Raw genomic sequence first — 22,928 nt, forward strand, 5'->3', positions numbered from 1 at the left:
GGAAAGGAAAGGAGGAAGGGAAGGGAAAGAAAGGAAGAAGAGAGAAGGGAAGGGGGAAGAGGGAAGGGGAGGAGAGGAAAGGCCAATCTCTTACTCTATGGGTACAATAAAGCTCTCTTTTCCCCAGCATTTTCTAACCATCAAAAGCAGAAATCAAAAAGTTTGTTTTTTTTCCCTGCCAAAGAAAGGCCTTAGAAGTCTACAAGGGCATGGCTTCCAGCCGCAGGTGCCAAGAGGTGGCCACCAGGGGTGGAACGATGGAATGACCCACTCTGGCCATCGGCTGCCTTCAGCTAAAGCCCCAGATCCTTTTCCCGGTCACAAGGGCCGAGGAACGGGCTAGCACTGCAATCCCTCTGCTCGCCTGTGGGCCAGGCGAGTCCGTCGCCCTTGGCTTGGCTCAGCTCTGGCTACTTCAAAGCGAGACAGGCCCTTCCTATGTTCAGCGTAATTCTTGATAGATATCAGATACACACACACACACACACATTTGCTTTTAATTCTGCTAAAAGCAAAATCTGATAAATTGAAAAGGTTTGACTGGAGTTTGGTAAAGCACAAGGACTCGGAGATGACCTCAAGCAGCTCAGGGCGAACCACCTTCCACGAGAAAAGGAAGACGGATCCCAGATTTAATCTATAATTTCAACCAGTCCAGATAAGAGCAATTAGCTAAAAGAAGCCTTCCCCACGCGGTGCCCTCTGAACTCCAGGCACCCAGAACTCAGTGGCCCACATCCGGTAAGATCCTAAGGCTTCCACACCTATCAGAGGCCTGAATTTCTCTTCTAAAATCACATTGATTTGAAGATCTGAAAGGCAGTGTTTATATCTCTAGAATATTATTATTATTATTATTATTATTATTATTATTATTATTATTATTATTATTATTATTATTATTATTATTATTATATCATCATTCATGAGATTCACAGCCTTTGGAGCTGGTTGGTAGCTCAACAGCTCAAGTCCTAACCAAGGACCTAGGAACTGTTCAGGTAGCATCTGTTCCAAGTAGGGTGGTTTTTTTTGTAGAATCAGGGTATTCAAGTCTGATAAATTATCATCATCATCATCATCATCACAGAGTCAGCCGGATGTTCAGACTGGGTTTGGCACTTTTCTCTTCCTATCGAGTCCTTACCAAGGACCTGGGATAAGCAAATTTGGATTGTTTGATGGTGTTACAGATATCGCCACAGGATAGAAGCTGTTCCAAGTCAAGCTGCCTTCTGCAATTGACCCATGGCAAATTTGTCAATGCCATTATTATTATTATTATTATTATTATTATTATTATTATTATTATTATTATTATTATTATTATTGTTATTATTATCATCATCATCATTATTATTATCATTATTTCATTTATTTATTTATTTTGGAAGAAAAATTTTGACTGCCCTCGCCTGGAAAAGGTGGCGCAAATTCTCAGGGGTTAAAAATTGTGAAAGTTCAAATGATGTTAGAAAGAATTAGAAAAATTCATCCCAAACAACGGAGTCTCCATCCTGGCTAAAACCAATGAAGGTTAAATAGAGTCTAAGTTTTTAACAGCACTACACCTTTGCTCGAGATGTGGTTCCCACGACATTTGGAATACTTATAAAAATAAACTTTTTTTTTTTTTTGTAAGTTTGAAATCCATGGATACTCTCCTGAGCTACGTATATGTAAACAGGGAACAAATGACAGAGAATCAACCCCAAATGCTTTTCTTCAATTTGGAAACACTCCAACTGTGACACAATTGTGTATCTTCTGTAAAGAATTGTATTAGGGTGAAATAGGTAAAAGAGCAAATAAAGTCTTATTATGCTACCAGCAACCTCCTTTGCGTGAATTTAAACAAATATTGATGTGTTTCCATGGTAATTCCCGTTCTGAATATCCTCCAGTCGTTTTTTTTAAATAAAAAGGGTTTTTCCTGTTTGTGCTTCAGATTTAAACTTGTAAATATTTTCTGCCTTAGTGCACGTATCCTTCAGGAAAAGAAAGGAAAAAGGAAAGACCAAAAAGCGAAATTGGCTTCTTATCTCCCTCCTATCAATAACAGAGTTTAAGAGATGACTACTTAGGACAAGACAGCCTGGTGAAGTTCGAAAAAGAAAACCCCAAAGTGCTATTTTTTTTTTCCAGCCCATCCCATGGGAAAAATCCAATAATCCCAACTGATGCACTGATAATTAAAGACTGGAATCTTTATTTCAGTCCCCTAAGATAGATAATTGAAATTAGACCTCCAGCACAAGTGAGTCAACTTTTATTTTGCCTTAGAATTCCCTTCTCTTTCCCTCTAGACTTCAACTGGTTTCAAACCAGTATGAGAACAGATCCACCAGTGGCTTGGTACCTCCAGGTAACCTACTTGGAACAGGTAATCTCAGAGACATGGAATGTCTCCCAGTTCTGAATATTAAATCTTTGGCATTCATCCATTTCCCCGCGCAATCTAGTGCTTCTCTTTATATTCCATGGGAATGGAGAATAGCAAACCCCAATTCAAAGCTTTAAGGCAGGTAATGCAGGGATGAGCTTCACGTTTTGGTCTCTGGGGAATGGCTACAAAAGCTTGAGGGGCCTCAGCAAATAAAACCCCCTACTCTTGGGAGCTAGAGACCCTTCCCCTACCAATGTTTAACCGCCCTAGGATTCCACCAGCAGTGAGGAAGCCGTGGTTAAAACAGCCTGGGTTTCCTGGCTGTAACGCACTGGCGCCAGGCTCCAAACATTAGCCTAATGTGTAACTTTGGGGAAGTGAAGTTTCCTTTGGGATTTTAACGTTCTCTGGAAATGTCATATCATCCAGCGAGACTGTTTGTCCAGGAGCGGCTCTTATGTGCACTTGACAGCTCAAAATGAAACCAGGGAATCAAAAGGCCTTCCAGAGGTCATATCTCTGAAATGAGGACTAATTCAATTTAAATGGAATGAAATGAATTTTTAGCATGGAAAATATCACCCGCCCCCGCCCTCTTTTTTTTTTTTTTTTTTTTTGCAAACCGTTTAGCTCAAATTATAATCCTATCAGTCCCAAAGGTGCTTTTTTCCCCCCTCCCTTCTTCGAAAGGCAACTGGACTTTCCTTGTTTTGCTTTAAGAGGTTTCGCTTCTCACCCGGGAAGCTTCTTCAGTTCTGGAGTCCAGTCCAGTCAGAGCTGAAGAAGCTTCTTGGATGAGAAGCGAAACCTCTTCAAAACAAAGGAAGTCCAGTTGCCTCTTGAAAAAGCACCTGTGGGACCTGGACGACTGAGAATCTCCACAGACATCATCCTTTCAGGTCAAGCCAAATCAGTACAACTAACTGACCGTTGGTTAGATGTTGGTGCCAGAGTCACAGCTGAGGGGGGGAAGTCATATAGATTATTCTGAAGGTCTTTGCTAAGCCATTTCCTTTTCTTTCTTCCTTTCTTTTTTCCCCCCGCTAACACAATTTCCCTGGAACACCTTACGTGTTTGCAACATGAATCAGCTCTGACTCCTACACAGCTGCAGGAGTGAGGTTCTGTGTTGTATGATTGATCAAGCCTGAAGGCTTTATATGTCTGGCACGGAGGTAGCAGGGATCATATATTTGAACCGTATGTCCCTCTTTCTCACCTGTCTATAGAGCAGCTCCCTCATCAAAATCACCTTTTCTTGGTGCACTCAAGCAAATTGGGAGGGTGGAGTAGAGAAGGAGGAACCGAGATAATGTCGAAGTTCTTAAGAGCAAGTTTACTCTGGACTGCCTCTGTCTTTCCTGCAGACAATAGTTGAAAGGAAGCAACCTGGTGAAAGAGTAGGATATACTGTACACCCCCTGTGCCGTTCCAGGAGGGGCATGCCTCACCCGCCAGGGGACAAACAGACCAGCTCCAAGCAGATTTAGAGAAAAAAATACCAGGGTTGTGGCAGCAGGAGGGGGAGCAATGCTGTTGGTTGAACAGAGACGGGAGCTGTTGTTCGGTTATTTGTTAGGTTGGCATGAAATCACCTTGGCAATATTCAGAAGGGAGATTGGCAAGACGGTTTTGAAGTTGGCACGCGCTCGGGAACCTAAACAAGGCATCAGGGCAAGGCACCTCCCTCCTCCTCCCCTCTATATAATTTTCTTTGCTGCTGAAAACGGCCTTTTCAGGAATGGTCAATCACCGTTTCTGATGTTGTTGGATTAGGAGCGCACTGAAAATAAGGAAGGGCTACGAGCATTTGCAACTGTTTACAAAAAACACACGGTGTCATTCGGAGAACGCAACTCCTTGGTAAAATCCGAAGATTTAGGTATTACGGCTTCTACTGTCTAGGCTTATCTATCAGCTGTGATTAGCTACGGTAGCTACTGAGGATGAGTTTAAATCTGGTGAGCCAGACCAGTAGGGGAGAAGCTTTTTTCCTGCAGATTGCGGGGAGAACTGGAAATCTCTGGGGCTACGTCAAGACTGCCTTCCATGCCGATTCGCTCCCCAAAAATAAAGACAGCTCAAAATTCATTCCCAGACAGTTCCAATATTTGCAGTGCTTCTTCCTGGCAACCATGTCCAACCTGAGCCTGGTTTTCCTCTTCCATCATCTTCATCCAGGACTGGTTGGTTGGGCCCAACAATCCTGGCACGGTACTTGACTGCCTCTACCTCCAGCGCTGTCATTCAAGCAGTTTCTGGCTCCTTTCCCAGGGACATTTTGACAGCTATCTAGATCTCGGATCCAGAGGCAATGGGATGGACGAGATAGTTCCTCATTTGTGGCACACACAGGCAACATCTTAAACCAACCGGTTTGCATTTGTAGACCCAAAGGCCACAGATTCCAACACTTTGATTTCAAGTGTACCAGGGAGTGACAGAGAGTTGGGTTTGTCTTTCTTTTTCTTTCTTTCTTTCTCTCCTTCTTTCCTTCCTTGCTTCTTTTTTCTTTCTTTCTTTTCTTCATTCTTTCTTTTCTTTCTTTCCTTCCTTGCTTTTATTTCATTCTTTCCATTCTTTCTTTCCTTCTTTCTTTTCTTTCTTTCCTTCTTTCCTTCCTTGCTTCTTTTTTCTTTTTCTTTCTTTCCTTCATTCTTTCTTCCCTTTCTCTTCTTTCCTTTCCTTTCCTTTCCTTTCCTTTTCTATTCTTTTTCTTTCTTTCTTTTTTGGTCAATTGCTTTGACTTCAGCTTTGAAGGAAAAGAAACACCTATTATCCCTGAACGTGTTTAGCTATTTCGGCAAAACAATTCTTATCCTAGCATCTGTATATTGGACTTGCCCTTCCATGAAGCCATTTATACTGCAATGTCTCCTGGAATGTTTTGCCACGAGTTAAATCTCTGGATGAAGGTGCTGTCATCCCCATCACCCCTCCTGATGAATGCCTTAGCATATGTCTAAAGAAGTTTTTAGACCACTCTGCTAATCAAAAGTTCTCAGAATGATATTTTCCTCTGATGTGGGAACAACATCCGCAAGTGCCTTTGTGCAAACGAACATGTGTGAAATCTATTTTCTACAACCAAAATCTAAAAAATGCTCGGCAGATCAGAACCAATGGAATAGGGAGCATCCATCTAAAAAAACCGTGTGAAGAACATTTCACTTTAAAGGCGTAAACACTGGCAAGCTGGTTGGGTTTTGTTTCGATATTGAATGATGGAAACGCCTTCAAGATAAAGATGATAAAAATCAAATTTCCTGGGAACTAATGATTCCACAATAGAAATTGAGTTATATGCTCTTGAAAATAAACACAAACATGGACTTTTCGGTCCACAAGTAAGCTCATATATGTACATTTATTTGTTTAAGTTACACATGGTTAAAAAAAAAAGAGAGAGGGGGAGAATTAGCTCAAGGGAATCACTCATAGCAAACATTAAATCAGGAAGGTGTTTTTTCCCCCCGAAGCCATCTATATTCCACAAATAGGTTGTAAATTTGGCTGTATGTGACGTATTGAACGGATATAGACTAGTAAACTCCTCTGGTGATCATCAGCTATTGGGGAAAGATTCACGAGCACACACAAAATGTTTCAATGCAACTTTGCTTCCATCGTGAAGGATAGCAGAGGAACCCCATTTTGACAGATTTAAAGTCTCAAGTTACAAAATAATAAACAGCATTGCCTTCACTCACTCACTCACAGAGAGAGAGAGGGAAGGAGGGAGGGAGAGAGGGAGAGAGAGAGAGAGAAATTCAAAAGGGCCTCTTGGAAAAGATAAACATAAAAGAAGGACAAATCTCAATCAAACCAACTACAATTTAGAGCAGGGGTCTTCAAACTTGGCAGCTTTAAGACTTGTGAACTTCAACTCCCAGAATTGCCCCTCCAGTCATGATAGCTCAGGAATTCTGGGAGTTGAAGTCCACAAGTCTTAAAGCTGCCAAGTTTGAAGACCCTTGGTTTGGAGAGGCTGAAGATTGTGTCCCTAAGAAAGACAGATAGAAAAGAAGACAGACCATGATAGACCTGCATTACAAGTTAGGGACAGATATTGGGTTTTCCATGGTTGAGAGTTCCTGCGTTAACTGGGTTATTTTCCTGGCCTTCCTTCACGTAATTCAGAGTGGCACACCAAATACCTCTATTTTGTCTTCATAACAAGCCTGCAAAGGAGGCCCGGGGGCAATTATAACGTGCTGTTTTCTAAAACTACATCAAGTTTGCTTCCCCTGTACAAAGATAAGCTTGAAAGGCCCACCTTTGGGTTTGTTTCTTAATGCATACCTGAAGGAAAGGAAGGGAATTAAAATAATCCTTTCAGGTTTGGTGCAAAAAAAGACGCTTCACTTCTAAAATAAAGAGTTCCTGGAACTTAATCCGTGCAGGAAGGGATGGTTTCTGCCACAGGAAGCAAGCTGATGCCAAATCGAGCTAGATGGCCAGATAGTCTGGCTCTGAGATTCTTTCTGGGCCTCAAACATCCATCATTTTCACCTGGAGGTTTTGTACACACTCTGTCTGAACGCACAGGTGTTCCGCTTCTAAATTATGGCCCGTTTTATGCGCAGGGTTGGACGTGACAGGGAAGCACTGTTGTCTTGTTGAGAAAACATGGCACTCAGCAAGCCACGCTAAAACTGGAGTCCCAGAAAAGTAGCTTATAGATTATAAAAGGAACAGCCTCCAAGCTAATCTTACCTAGTGATGCCCTCAAAACAAACAAACAAAAAAAAAAAAAAAAAATAGCTGGCCACTCCAGGAAAGCAGATAAAATTATTCCTTATCTCAAAACCTATCTCCTGCCGTCATCACCAACATGGATTACTGGAATGCTACTGAACTGTATACTTTTTTATAAAAAAAAACCCACACCCATCAATACATGCCCAACTCAGACAAGAGCCAACGATTGGGGTGTGAAAAAAAACAACCCCTATGCATTCACAACCGTCATTCTGTACCATAAACAAGCGAGGGGGGGGGGGAAAAATCCTATGGAAAAACAGGATTTAATCCCTTGCGTGTCTCTTAATAAATATCAAGCCACAGTGAGATCATTATCAACCTCCTTCTCAAACCAAATTTTGTGACCTATTTTTTTCTTTTCTTCTAAAGCTGAGTACGGTGCAACAAAGGGCCCTGGAGTCCTGGAGCCTTCCCAAAAAAGCAGTTTTGCAATGATTACAGCAACAAAAGCAAAGAAATAGAAAAGTAATAACTGATCAAACAAGAGGGTGGTGGAGATGAAGCAATTGAGCAATTCTGTAGGGATTCTTCCTACACAGCCAGATCTTCAGGTGGCCGGGGAAACAGATTCCAATTTCGGGAAACGAATTCCAATTTCGCCATATCTAATTCCCCCAAACAGACCAAATTTCCAGATTTTGACACTAGCTGATATTTAGTTCCATGGAACATATGTACAAAACTACGCACAAAGGCGCCCTTGTTTAACCATCAAATAAGCAGGTTGAATCTGCCAGATTGTTTCTGCGCAATGTAATCTTGTTCGACAATCCTGCCAGATTGAGGAAATTTCATTGAACTCCTCACAGGGAATTTTTTCCCCAACTTCTAACAACCATAACCTCACCTCTACTACGCCTTCTTCTCCTAGTTTCCCAGTGGTCCTTTTTCCACAACGCAATGCCTGAATTTGCTTACTCCATCCCTCTGGGAGTGAGGCTAAGAAGACCTGAGAGAGCTTTGGGGAAGAAAAACAAATTTCGGAGAAAGGAAGATTGAAATTATAAAATTGTGAAGCCATTAGCTGTCATCTATGGATACTTCTAAATGAGACGGAGGATTTTCTTGAAGGGGCTTTGGCCCTTTCCAAAATCGGTTCTTCGTGGCTCTCTGCAAAAAGCAGTCACTCATCATTCACGCTTGTCCTTCAGTATGAAAATGTTTCACCCTAATTGCCAAATTCACAGGTTGCATTTGTCTCCAGTGGAAGGAACACCTGAAGGTTTCTACCTGAAAACATGATGGCAACTATGTTCCACGAAGCCCCTCCTGAATAAATAAGTTTAGACATACCCTCCAAAGGTTTGAGGATGGATTCCAGACAGAGATATATCTCAATATAATTTCCAGTTCCAGAAAAGGCAGTGGTCAGTCAAATCTCTCCTAGAATAAAAGGTTATCTTCTTCTTTTAGTTAGTGGACGTATCGAAGGGGAGAGAAAATGATCATGTGTAAAATATTTTAAAAGGTGTAGAGACAAAAGATTTTTCTCCTCTGCTGTTCCTTTAAAACCTCCAGTTAACATGGTAGCCAGAAAATTCAGGATGAATGAAAGAATGGGTGGTTGGGTAATGCCTGGAACTCACTGCTTCAATATGTCTCAATGACATAAGCATAGAAGCTTTTAAAAAGAGGACCCTGGGCTAATCCACCACCTCACTGCATCCTCCCCAGGGATTCTTGGTCACATTGCCTTAGATATCTTTGTGGGGGAAAGCCACTTTCAAACAGACAGGTACTACAGCCTCCCAAAAACCCAATGCAATCCTAGGCTGCATTAATAAGAGGGATAGAATCAAGATCATGTGAAGTGTTAGTACCACTTTATAAGGCCATGCTTGGAATACAGCATCCATTTTCTGATATTAGCACAATTGAGAAAGTCCAGAAATATTTCACAAGAAGAGTTCTCCACTCCTCTACTCGTTGTAGAATACCTTATGCCACCAGACTTGAAATTCTAGAACTAGAAAACCTTGAATTACGCCGTCTTCGGTCTGATCTAAGCATGGTATATAAAATCATACATTGCAATGTCCTACCTGTCAATGAATACTTCAGCTTCAACCATAACAACACAAGAGCACACAACAGATACAAACTCAAAGTAAACTGCACCAAACTTGATTGCAGGAAATACGACTTCAGCAATAGAGTGGTCAATGTCTGGAATACTCTACCCGACTCTGTAGTCTCTTCCCCAAACCCCAAAAACTTTAACCTTAGACTGTCTACTATTGACCTCACCCCTTTCCTAAGAGGTCTGTAGGGGGCGTGCATAAGCGCACCAACGTGCCTACCGTCCCTGTCCTATTGTTTCTCTTATTCTTTTATTTTTCTTATATGTACCCATTTCATGTATTCACAACTATGTATACATTTATACTTATTATCTTGTAAACAATTGGCAAATCAAATAAATAAATAAATAAATAAATAAATAAATAAATAAATAAATAAATAAATAAATAAATAAATAAATAAATTTTCGGTTGCCACAATGTAAGAAAGATGTTGAGACTCTGGAAAGAGTGAAGAGAAGAGCGACAAAGATGACAGTGGAGTTGGATGCTAAAATATATGAAGAATGGTTGCAGGAAATGGGAATATCTAGTCTAGAGAAAAGAAGGGGACATGATAGTAGTGTTTCAATATTTGAGGGGCTGCCACAAGGAAGAGAGAGCCAATCTATTTCCAAAGCACCTGAAGGCAGGACAACAAGCAGTGGATGGAAACTAAGCAAGAAGAGAAGCAATCTAGAACTAGGAGAAATTTGGAATGGCTTTGCCTTCAGAAGTTGTGGATGCTTCATCACTGGAGGTTTTTAAGAAGAGACTGGACAATTTAGCAAGGTCATCCGATACATCATTATACATATTATAATGGTGGCGAGAATAGCCTTCGCACAGGGATGGAAAAAAGAAAAGATACCATCTGAAGAAGACCTGATACAAAAAAATAACGGACTGTGCGGAAATGGATAAATTCACAGGGGAACTAAAAGGCAAAGATGACTCGGATTATTATGTGGTTTGGGATAGGTGGTACAAATGGGTGGAAGATAGAAATAAGAATTGATGTTTAGGTATAAAAGGAGACATATGTATTAATAACGACACCAATGCTGTCGTTATGTAAATAGAGATTTGTAATTTTGTTTTTAAAAAATAAAATAATTTTTTTTTTTTAAAAAAAAGAAGAGACTGGACAGCCACTTATTTAAAATGGTATACAATCTCCTGCTTGAGCAGTGGACTGGACTAGAAGACCTCCAAAGTCCCTTCCAGTTCTGTTATTGGAAGGTTTAAAAAGGCATAGAATTTATACGTTTTAGGAAACAAATTTTAGTGATGTCTTTGGAAGGTTCCCCACAGCAGAAAAATGACGCAGAGGAATATTTTTTCTGAAAAGAAGAGGTTGAGCCCTCATTAGAAAATTAAATATTTTTTTAGCAGACAGAAAAATATGTTGTGCTCAGCATATGCTGTGGAAAAAAAATGCATATCTTCATCTTACTACAAAATCCCATTTGATGTGTTGTGGCACGAAAGTGTTTTTCACTGCATTTTTACAACATGATCTCATGTACCCTGCAAAATGGGGTACGCCCAAAACAGCAGGTATTTTATGGGATACATGCACAGCAAATATATGCACAATTAATAAAAAGGAAAAAAAACACAGTGAGTATTGGTAAATATTTAAATCAACAGGCATCTGTGCCAGCTCCACTCCCTGAGAAGTTTGCAACATATATGCAGAAAAAAATTAGGAGCCAGCAAAATGTTTTAGGAACCACCTATGGGAAGAAACTGGGTGTTTGACCTCTATAGGAACACAGGTTCCCACAACTTGGTTTAAAACTTTGAATTATATTGTTTGTTATCTTTGAAAAGAAGGCTGAGATTTAATGATGGCTGATATATGGAAAGCCAGAGCAAATTAAGCATCCATCCGCCATGTTGAAAAGCAAACTCAAAACACAGCTGTCTCAAAGAAAGAAAGCTAACTTATCTTTTACAAAAGAAAAACTTGAGAGGGGCTGAGTGACTAGACCACCAAATCTAAAGGGCACGTTCACAAGTTGCAAGAGTACCCCAACTGATCTGCTAAGGTGTGATAGTTGAACTGATGGACTATAGAAGAATTGTCAAGTGATATTGGGTCCTGCACATAGTTAATCTGCAGTCAGTTTTAAATATCAAGCACAAAATGTGGAAGGAACTCATAAAAACAAGGACTTTTTAGTTACTGGATTACTGTCTCCTTCTGTTGAAGAACTGAGCTCTGATAATCTAATTTGAGAGTAGTGCTAATAGATTATGTTTTGCACAGACAGATCTCTAACTCAAACCTTAACACCCACAGTTAGACGAACGAAGCCTTACTAAAGCACTTACTAAAGCATCGTATCTGCCTTCAGAAAATAGCAATGGGCTAGAAGGAAGAAAAACACCAACACTTGGAGTTTTTCCCCACCATTGAGAACGCAGGTAAAGAATTCAAACCCTGTAGAAAAAAAGACAATAAGTTTGTAGAAAAAAGATTAAGATTTTTTTTTAATTCTGAGCCACCCAGAGACACAGGTGGGAAAAAAAACAAGGAAGGAAGGAAGGAAGGAAGGAAGGAAGGAAGGAAGGAAGGAAGGAAGGAAGCAAGGAAGGAAGGAAGGAAGGAAGGAAGGAAGGAAGGAAGGAAGGAAGGAAGGAAGGAAGGAGAGAGAAAGAGAGAGAGAGAGAGAGGAAGGAAGGAAAAGAAAGAAAAAAGGAAGGAAGGAAGGAAGGAAGAATGAAAGAGGAGGGAAGGAGGGAAAAAAGAGAAGGAAGGAAGGAAGAAAAAAAAGGAAAGAAGAAGGGAAGGAGGGAGGGAAAGAGAAGGAAGGAAGATGCTCCTTTGAATATCACTGGACTACAACTCTCAGGCTAATGACATTTCAAAAATATTGGAAGGCTCATGTATTACATTAACCATCCCCACCAGGAAAAGTTTTGGAAGCTAAAGAGTAACGTCAGGCTGTGGTTCAGCATATTGGCAGTAGTAAACCTATTTATCTGGAATGCAGACTAGTAAAAGGGTTAGGTATCCAGCTGGTCCAAAATTACATCCTTGTACACAACAAGCCATCAAACTCTAAATGAGTAGTTGTAAGTCAAGTGGCACACAACTTTCCTTATTATAAAGGCAAGTAAAGATTTTGTTCCTTCTAATAATGCACAACCCCAACCGTGTCCAATCAGCCAGGATCCTTTCCTCAGAAATTATAACTTTCTGAGCTAGGGATAAAGATAGTTTTCTTGACAGGAAAAAGAAAATCACCTCCAAAGTTGTTTGCAACATGCATTTCAGTTCAGGATAGGACCAAACTCTTCACCTGCCCTCCAGGTTGGCTCCTCTGGCTTCCTCTCCAATCCCTGGGGCTGCTTAAATGTCGAGAAGTTTATGGAGGAAAGAAAAAATTCCTTTTTCTAACAACGATCATCGATAGTCGGTTAGCTTACACAAAAAAGGGCGTGTTGCCACAGGGAGACTGGGCAGCCATGGAAACGCGAAGCCTTTTCAGTTAGCCCAGGTGAAAACAGAACCTTTGCGAAACACTTTATTATTATTATTATTATTATTTTAAAAGAGTCACCAAGAATGGCAAAGGGAGTAAACGCAGAGCAATGTAAACACAACACTTGGGAAAGAGTTACAAAAAAACACAGTATTTCTTTCTCTTTCTCTTTCTCCCTCTTTCCCCCTCTCCCTCCCTTTCTCTCTCTCTCTTTTTCTCTCTCTCTCTTTTTCTCCCTCCCTCCCCTCTTTCTCTTTCTCTCTCTCTGTCCCTCTCTCTTTCAACCTCTCCCTCCCTCCCCTCTTTCTCTCTCTCTCTCTCTTTCTCCCTCTCCCTCCCTTTCTCTTTTTTCTCTCTCTCTTTTCTCCCTCCCTCCCCTCTTTCTCTCTCTCTCTCTCTCTCTCCCTCTCCCTCCCTTTCTCTCTCTCTCTCTCTCTTTCTCTCCTCCCTCCCCTCTTTCTCTCTCTCTTTCTCTCTCTCCCTCCCTTTCCTCTCTCTCTCTCTTCTCTCTTTCCCTCCCTCTCTTTCTCTCTCTCTCTTTCTCTCTCTCTGTCCCTCTCTCTTTCAACCTCTCCCTCCCTCCCCCTCTCTGTCTCTCTCTCTCCACCTCCCCTCCCTCTCTGTTTGGGTTCAAAGAGTGCTCCAAAGTGAGAGGTCCCTGCAAAGGTGGAGAAACACTTTGAGTTTGACACCAACAGCCCAAGATGGACTTCTGTCACTTCGGCCGGCTAATTATTTCACCAGATACAGAAGTTTATAAGTCTCCCCTTGAAGGCCTCCCTGGAAAAGTGTCTGATGCAGAAACGGCCCTAAACCCTCTTGGGTTTCCATTTTGCCAGAAATGAACCAGCCTCATGTCAGCCACAGAGTTACGCAGGGCAGCCATCAGCCCAGCTGTGAACGTGGGCCAAACCCTTTGCACACTGCTACCTGACAAGCACCCATGCTCTTTTGGCCTGTTGTTAAACTACAATTCAAGCGTGCAAGGATTTGCCGCATTTGCTCCGTGCAACTTGAGCTTCCTTAGGGTACTAACAGGGTTTGCCAGGGTAAACTGGTTAGAGAAGAATTGACAACAAACATGGGAAGGAAGGAGGGAGGAGAAAGGGAAGGAGGGAAGGGAAGGAGAGATGGGAGGGATGGGATCAGAGGGAGGGAGGGAGGGAGGGAGGGAAGGAAGGAAGGAAGGAAGGAAGGAAGGAAGGAAGGAAGGAAGGAAGGAAGGAAGGAAGGAAGGAAGGAAGGAGAGATGGGAGGATGGGATCAATGGAAGTGAGGGGGAGGGAGGAAGGAAGGAAGGAAAAAGGAAGGAGAGTTGGGAGGGATGAGATTAATGGGAGGAAAGGAAGGAAGGAAGGAAGGAAGGAAGGAAGGAAGGAAGGAGAGATGGGAGGAAGGAAGGAAGGAAGGAAGGAAGGAAGGAAGGAAGGAAGGAAGGAAGGAAGGAGAGATGGGATCAATGGAAAGGAAGGAAGGAAGGAAGGAAGGAAGGAAGGAAGGAAGGAAGGAAGGAAGGAAGGAAGGAAGGAAGGAAGGAGAGATGGGATCAATGGAAAGGAAGGAAGGAAGGAAGGAAGGAAGGAAGGAAGGAAGGAAGGAAGGAAGGAAGGAAGGAAGGAGAGATGGGATCAATGGAAAGGAAGGAAGGAAGGAAGGAAGGAAGGAAGGAAGGAAGGAAGGAAGGAAGGAAGGAAGGAAGGAAGGAAGGAAGGAGAGATGGGATCAATGGAAAGGAAGGAAGGAAGGAAGGAAGGAAGGAAGGAAGGAAGGAAGGAAGGAGAGATGGGATCAATGGAAAGGAAGGAAGGAAGGAAGGAAGGAAGGAAGGAAGGAAGGAAGGAGAGATGGGAGGGATGGGAGGGATGGGATCAATGGAAGTGAAGGAGGGAGGGAAGGAAGGAAGGAAAAAGGGAAGGAGAGATGGGAGGGATGAGATTAATGGGAGGAAAGGAAAGAAGGAAGGAAAGAAGGAAGGAAGGAAGGAAGGAAGGAAGGAAGGAAGGAAGGAAGGAAGGAAGGAAGGAGAGATGGGATCAATGGAAAGGAAGGAAGGAAGGAAGGAAGGAAGGAAGGAAGGAAGGAAGGAAGGAAGGAAGGAAGGAAGGAGGAGAGATGGGAGGGATGGGAGGGATGGGATCAATGGAAGTGAAGGAGGAGGGAAGGAAGGAAGGAAAAAGGGAAGGAGAGATGGGAGGGATGAGATTAATGGGAGGAAAGGAAGGAAGGAAGAAGAAGGAAGGAAGGAAGGAAGGAAGGAAGGAAGGAAGGAAGGAAGGAAGGAAGGAAGGAAGGAAGGAAGGAAGGAAGGAAGGAGAGATGGGATCAATGGAAAGAAAGGAAGGAAGGAAGGAAGGAAGGAAGGAAGGAAGGAAGAAGGAAGGAAGGAAGGAAGGAAGGAAGGAAGGAGAGATGGGAGGGATGGGATCAATGGAAGTGAAAGAGGGAGGGAAGGAAGGAAAAAGGGAAGGAGAGATGGAGGAATTAATGGAAGGAAGGAAGGAAGGAAGGAAGGAAGGAAGGAAAGTTTAGCGGAAGATACCTTTAAAGTGCATGATGGTGGGGGGAATTGCCCAGTTTAAAAACACATTTGCAGTTCTTCTAAAAATACAATATACCTGTACATAATTTGAATCAGAAAGGGCTTAACAATGAACACATGTCACATGAGCAACAAAGAAACTGGTCTGTCTGTCCTTGTGTTAGCATTTAACAAACACCCACTTTCAATTGTGTGCTGCGCGTTTGTTGTGGCCAGAACAATTCCTTCGATGAAGAAATCTGAAATGGTTTGTTGAGATAGACAGATGCAGATATAAAGCAATCATCTGCTGGGATTGATACCTTTTGAAACAAGGCCTGTCACAAAAGAGACAGCAACTATTGGGAAGAGGGGAAGAAGTAAGGTAACTTCCTTGGTAAGGAAACCCAAACAGGATAGAAGAAAAAAAAACTGAATATCAACAATATCTTTCAATAAGTGAACATCTTGCAGCTGGGCACATATGGGGCAGGCGAAAGCTGATTTTTAAAGGCTGTGCTTGGCACCTTAGAAAGCAAAAAAAAAGAATCCAGGCGGCCTTTTCTTCTCAACGTCATAAAAGCCACTTGTGAACTTCCCAAGAAGAAGCAGCTGCCAGCTCAACTCAACCAAGAAACTAAAACAAATGCGAAGAAGAAGAAAAAGGCACGTTTTTTTTTTTTTTTAAATATCAGTTATCGGGTTTCAAAGAAAAGACAGTGGGGGGGGGAGTGGATTTTTAAGTCTTCTCCCTCACCTGGACTTTGGAGGTTGCTATCTGAAAATGGGTCTACCTGCCTGCTTTGATAAGGAACAATTCTACGGGACTTCCAATCAGCTCCTAAGTATTCATTTTAACCTAGCAACGTCAGGGACTAAACTTTCTGAACTTTCGAGGTGAGAAAGTATATTCCTTACCGCCAAGTCAGGACTCCCAAACTGTGACCCCAGGGGGGGGTCTTGGTAAGTATGCCAAAAAGAGAGCAAAAAAAATAAATCAATCTGGAAGCTTTCAAGAAATGACTTGGACTGCTCATTTGTCAGAAACGGTGTAGGGCCTCCTGCTTGGGCGGGAGGGGGTTGGACTAGATGACCTACAAGGCCCCTTCCAACTCTGGCTCATCGGGAAATCTTCTGTTATTCCCCTTCTGCTTTAATTCACTTCTAGTTTCACATCGCTGCGGAATGCAACCGGCTAACCATCTTGAAGAATCGGCGTATACACTCCAGGTTGGGAGAAGATGCGAACTCAAGGGACACTCCTCCAAACTTGATTGCAGAAAATATACGACTTCTGCAACCGAGGGGTCGATGCCTGGAACGCCCTTCCCTGACTCCGTGGTTACAGCCTCAAACCCTCCCATTCCTAAGAGGTCCTTAAAGGGGTGTGTGTGCATAAGTGCACCAGTGTGCCAACCGCCTCTGTTTTACTGTCCCCATTTTTATCTCCTTTCTCCTTGTTTATGTTCATACCTGCACTTGTTATCCTGTACATGTTTGACAAACGAATGAGATAAATAAAAATAAAGACGAGCGGCTGAAAAACTGGCCCTCCGCAGATCCTCTTTCTAATCAAGGCCCCCCAAAACACAGGCAGAAGTAGGAGGGTTCCATCCTTCAAAGCTGCAAGGACCAGAGAGAGGCAGCAGGATGGAGAAGAGGAGGGGGCTGCGGCCCCTTTCCTGCATCGACCTCCCAAACTCATTCAAATATTTCCCTTTCTTCCTTTAATTTAATGTCCCCCATAACTCATCTGTCCCCAAAGATAATCAATAGAGCCCGTAATGAAAATTTGAGCCATATTTTATGAGTCGCTTGTAGGAGAAAGGACCACATCAGCAGGACTTAGCCTTGGCGTCCAGCAGCGCTCCCAGCTCAAGGGCCATGGCTCTCTCTCTCTCTCTCCCCCCCTTCCCGGTTCTCGGAAATCTTTCCACCCAGCCTCAACGTGGAGGGGGTTCTCCTCCCACTGACCTATTTCAGCTGGGAGCTCAGCCTTTGTGCTTCGGAGTGGCTCGGGGAGATAGCCAGAATGGCTTCTTCTCCCACCGAGCTACGTGGGAGGGAAGACGCCAACCCTCCTTGCCAACCGGGAAACCGGGCAATCTAATTCAACACCGTCTACCTGAACCCCTGAACAGTCAAGAGAGGATACAAGAGAGTAGCTGCATCATTCGGGTCCCTACTCCGCCCCCCCCATAGGTATGGCGAGCCCTGGATCGGGGCTCGACAAGTAATTTCCCAATGATGCATAAATCCGGCATTTGCAAAAGAAGATGATTGCTTTTAGAACCTCAACGGAAGGGGAATGCACCCTAAGTGTGCCCCAAATGCATGTTGACTGACACTGCCTTATTCTGGCAGGCCCAAAGCAGCTTTCTCTTAAATTCAGGGGTGTGTGTGTGTGTGTGTAGAGCCAGGGCCACCCCCTCTTCATCCTAGGGCACGCAGGGAGGAACGGAGGAAGGAGCAACATGGTTTACGGGAGAGAAAAAGGCCCTGATCCCTTTCATTAGCTGCAGCTGAGAGAACAGGATATAAGAAGGGCATTTGCACACAGCATCTTGCTGGAATCAAAGCCTGCATTATTTTTGTCGAGGCTTATCTGGGTTTTGGCGTCCTCCCAACTGTGTGTGCCTCTTTATCTTTTGGAAGTCTGCAATTTATTAAACTAGCCTGTCGTGTTAATTACTTCAGTGGGGTTTGTGTTGGTATTTTTATTTATAATTTATATGTACTTTTGAGTTTGGACGGAATTTCTTCCCTTGAAAGGCTGTTTTTTTCTCCAGCCGATGATAACTGGACATTGGGGGCCAAGTTGGAGGAATTAAAGGGACTTTACCTATCTTTGTGACTTTGTTGCTTTTGTGCCACGCCCCTTAGGGTCATCACAGGTGTGTACTACTCCGATGCTGATTAGCAAGCAAGGGTATCTCTTAAACGTTATGAGAAGAGATGCACGACAGAGATCCAGTCACCTGATACCAAAAGTCTATGTCAAGGGTCTTGAACGTGGCCAGTTTAAGACTTGTAGACTTCAACTCCCAGAATTCCTGAGCTAACATGGCCGGAGAAGGAATTCTGGGAGTTGAAGTCCACAACTCTTAAAGCTGTCAAGTTGGAAGACCGCTGGTCTACGTGGTTTATCATTTGGATCCTAGGAAATCCCTACTAGGGAGTGAAGAGTCATTTCTCTCTTTGCCCAGCGAAGGGAGACATATTGCTCTTGGAAACAAGGGGCAAGAACATTGGAAGTCCCATTTCTCCAACGGGAGACTTTTTGGCCATGGTCCATCTTGCTTGACCGCCAGCAACAAGTCCTGCATTCCTGTTTCCACCACTTGAAACTTGCTCAAGGACCAGCCAAGGAGCAAATTTTCTGACAATGAAACAGAGGCTCGACTAGCAACGACAGACAATCGGTCTCTATGGATCTGTTGTCACTGAATCTTACTGGCCATTAATTCAGCTAAATCTGGCTTGCTGAGTGCTCTCTGGTCTTTCAGCCTTGACCTGGAACGAGGCGGCCTATAAGGGCACCACGTTGAAAAAGCTGGTTTTATTTAAGTGAGCATGTGTGCTTTCATTCGGTGGCTACCATTGCTACAACATCTGCTATTCATTTCCCCATCCCCTTCCACCAAATCTCTCCTTCTTGTTGCTGCAAGCGGCGCCAAGCCAGATGTAACAAGGCCATTGTTTGAACGTCTGCTCTGTTTATGTATACAGGGGCGTGTGTGTGTATGTGTGTGTGTGTATATCTGTGTGTGACTTACTCTAATAGAGAAATAAGCTAGCAGGAATCTACTGAAGGCTTTCCTCCCACAATGACTTGTTCCAGTTAATTGTATCTACTCTTGGCTTTGATACTGGGAATAAAAACAGGGATGGCAGGAAGGGAAGTCCACCCTTATCCTGGCTCGCCTGACCTTTTGTGTTTCTTCACTCACGAAGACACACAACTGCAAAGACTTCCTGCATGACTGTCCACTGGTCCGAAATTTCACCTGCGACAGCTAACCCTGATTACGAGTCCTTTGCATGTTTTTTTTAAAAAGGTCGCACTAGCTGACAAATATGCAGCCCAAAAAACTATCCTTGCTTGTATAAACAGAGGCCTAGAATCAAAATCACGTCAAGTATTAGTCCCGCTATATAAATCCTTAGTAAGACCACATCTGGAATACTGTATCCAGTTTTGGTCACGTTGCAAAAAAGATGTTGAGACTTATGGAAAAAAATGCAGAGAAGAGCAACTAGGATGATTAAAGGCCTGGAGACTAAAACATATGAAGAACGTTTGTAGGAACTGGGCCTGGCTAGTCTAGGGAAGGGAAGGACCAGAGGAGACAGGATAGCAGCCTTCCAATACTTGAGGGGCTGCCACAGAGAGGAGGAAGGGGGTCAAGCTATTTTCTAAAGCACCTGAAGGCCAGACAAGGAATAATAATGGATGGAAACTGAACAAGGAGAGGTTCAACCTGGAAATAAGGTGAAACTTTCTGACAGGGAGAACAATCAACGCATGGAACAAGAAGTTGCCTTTGGAAGTTGTGGGAGCTTCATCCCTGGAAGCTTTCAAGAAGAGATTGGACTGCCATTTGTCAGAAATGGTGCAGGGTCTCCCGCTTGGGCGGGGGGTTGGATTAGATGACCTACAAGGTCCCCTCCAACTCTGATTATCTGTTATCTATGGTTCTATTGCCCAGGATAACAGCTCTGGTCCCTTCATCATGCTGTGCCCGTAATACATTAGATGTTGCTTCCTGCAGAAGGCACCTCTTCGGAAACAAAGCCTCTGGGAGCACCAACAAGATCCATTGTTTAAAGTGACAAGTTGGCCAGCACTCCATCCCCAGAGCAAACTAATAGCTTTTGCTCGTCTAAAAAGCAAAGACTTAGTGCTCAAAAGGCAGCTCTGCCATCACATCTTAGCACAAGAGGTTCAATCTTCCCCTTCTTCTCCAACAGCATGAAATCAAGGGCCTCTTGGCCTGCGTAAGTAAGCCAGTCCGGATTGCAGGATGAAAACAGTGGGAACACCTTTCCCTCCAGTTGTTAGTCTTCCTTCATCTGACCCGTGCTATAAATATCTCCAAATTGGGCTCAATCAAGAGCCAAGCTCTGCCTCCACCTATATGATTTTGTATCTCCTCCTTAATCCTCCTTCAGGGGGACTTCTTAGCACGCAACTGGAGCAAACTCTGGATCCTTCCTGGGCCCAACTACATGCCCTCCCGGGCCTCTTCCCCATATGGCTATTAGCACCCAACCTCCTCTGGAATTTGAATCTCCAGCTCCTGAGGAATGTCTAAATTAAGATAAGGTATTGTCATTTTTTTTTTTACTGTGAGCACATTGGCCCACATTGAAAATGAAATTCTGTTGCCTGTCCTCCAAAGAAAGAATATATTTAGCCATACACATACATAACAGCTCATACATATACACATGCTACATACATACATACATACATACATACATACATACATATCTCCCCATCTCCCCATCTCTGTCTCTGTGTCTGTGTGTGTCTCTCTCCCTGTGTGTCTGTGTCTGTGTCTCTGTCTGTCTGCTGTCGGTCTATCTATATCTATATCATCTATATCAATCTCTATCCCTATCTACCTACCTACCTACCTACCTATCTATCTATGTTAAAGGTTCCCCTTGCATAAACCTGCTGGTCGTCCCTGGCTCTAGGGGGCGCTGCTCATCTCCATCACAAACCCGAAGAGCCAGCACTGTCCGAAGACGTCTCCATGGTTATGTGGCCGGCAGGACTAAACACCTTTGAAGATGCACGGAGCGCTGTTCCCTTCCCACCAAAGGGGTCCCTATTTTTCTACTTGCACTTTTTTTACATGTTTTCAAACTGCTAGGTTGGCAGAAGCTGGGACAAGAAACAGGAGCTCACTCCGTGACGCGGTGCTAGGGATTCGAACCGCCGAACTGCTCGACAAGCTCAGCATCTTAGCCACTGAGCCACTACATCCCTGCATATATATATATATAAACTTGAGAGTTCACTAGGAGGTAGCTTAGTTCTGATAATACTGAATGTTATCCTATTCCACTAAACTTCAGGCGCATGAATCAAGCTCAACCTATCCCAATCTGGCATCTGAAGTGAGATGCCATCCTTACATACCAAGGACACCTGGGGAAAAATTGAACTAGCCATTGAGGAGAGCCAAGGAAGGCTCAAAAGAACAACTTCTTTTAAGAAAATATGTGTCAGATTCAAAGCAAAGCACAGTTAAATGGAACAGATCAGTCTCTGCCCAACTAGCTGTCCAGTAGTGGAAGCTTCGAACCAACATCCAGCTAAGGTAATAGGTCAATCACCGGTAACTGAGTTGATACATGCTTGGGATAAACACAAAAATAAAATAAAAAATTAAATTTTAAAACCTCCAAAGGCAGACTCAATGGACTCTACTCGGTCTTTTTCTGCAGTCAGATTTCCATGTTTCAACTATAACTTGTTGAATAGCTGAAGAAATGGATAAGACGCTTTGCACGCTGAGTTCAAGATTTCCTTTATTCTCTCAACTGGCCTTTTCCGGAAGACTGTGGCTGTACATTTGGTCTTGTTTAGAGATAATATTTGCAACAATTCTGTTTTAATGTAAGTGCACGTAATAGAGAGGGGGAGGAAATCAAAGACAGTGCATCCAACCCATAATTTATGCAGGCAAAAGTCAGGGAGAGAGAGGAAAAAAAATAGTTCACAGGCTTTAGAGCAAGGGAAGCAGATATTTGGACACCCAGGTGAGGCAGGTGCACGTGTGGGAATTTTGGGGCACACCCAAAGGAGCCCCAATTTTGCTGGCAGAAACACAAAGGGGCAGGAAATTCCTAGGAAAGAGCCAGCTCTTTTCCCTCCACCTGTTGGGAGACGCCCACATGACCTCCGTCACACCTTAATCCTTCCTGGACGAATCATTGGCTTCATGATGCTTGTTAGAGCTTCATTTGCACAGGGAATGTTTCTCAGGAAAAGGCAGGATCATGTGGGCTCACCTGATGTTAGGCATTTTAATATTCCTAATCCAACCACAAAGTCCTTCTCTGTGAAGGAATCCTCCTTCAGCTTTTAAAAGACAACCTCATGGGATCCACTAAATATGAGCAAGATTTTTAAGTAATGGTGATCTTTCGCCTTCAAAGAGAAACACTTCCGGGGTGACAGATACCAGTACAACTTAAGGAAGGAAGGAAGGAAGGAAGGAAGGAAGGAAGGAAGGAAGGAAGGAAGGAAGGAAGGAAGGAAGGAAGGAAGGAAGGAAGGAAGGAAGGAAGGAGGGAGGGAGGGAGGGAGGGAGGGAGGGAGGGAGGGAGGGAGAGAAATGAATGGAGGGAGAAGAGAAAAGAAGCGAAGGAGCAGGAGGAAGGAAGGAAGGAAGGAAGGAAGGAAGGAAGGAAGGAAGGAAGGAAGGAAGGGAGGGAGGGAGAGAAATGAATGGAGGGAGAAGAGAAAAGAAGCGAAGGAGCGGGAGGGAGGAAGGAAGGAAGGAAGGAAGAAAGGAAGGAAGGAAGGAAGGAAGGAAGGAAGGAAGGAAGGAAGGAAGGGGAGCGAATACCCACTGTCTGTAAGGGGCATGCATAAGTGCACAATCGTGCCTATCATCCCTGTGCTATTGTCCCCATTAATTCATACCTATTTCCTATATTCTTACTCATGTTTATGCTTATACCTACTA

General features: G+C 43.3%; 1 protein-coding gene across 4 annotated transcripts in view; it reads right to left on the reverse strand.

Annotated features, from left to right (window-relative positions):
- CASZ1 (castor zinc finger 1) overlaps positions 1 to 22,928 on the reverse strand; it is a 275,840-nt gene that overhangs the window by 221,177 nt on the left and 31,735 nt on the right. The gene's annotated exons all lie outside the window — the stretch shown is intronic.

The sequence above is a fragment of the Notechis scutatus genome, chromosome 16 (genome assembly GCF_049901735.1).
Source record: "Notechis scutatus isolate UNSWTSFEM ecotype Mainland chromosome 16, rNotScu1.2, whole genome shotgun sequence".
In the NCBI taxonomy this organism is placed as follows: Eukaryota; Metazoa; Chordata; class Lepidosauria; order Squamata; family Elapidae; genus Notechis; species Notechis scutatus.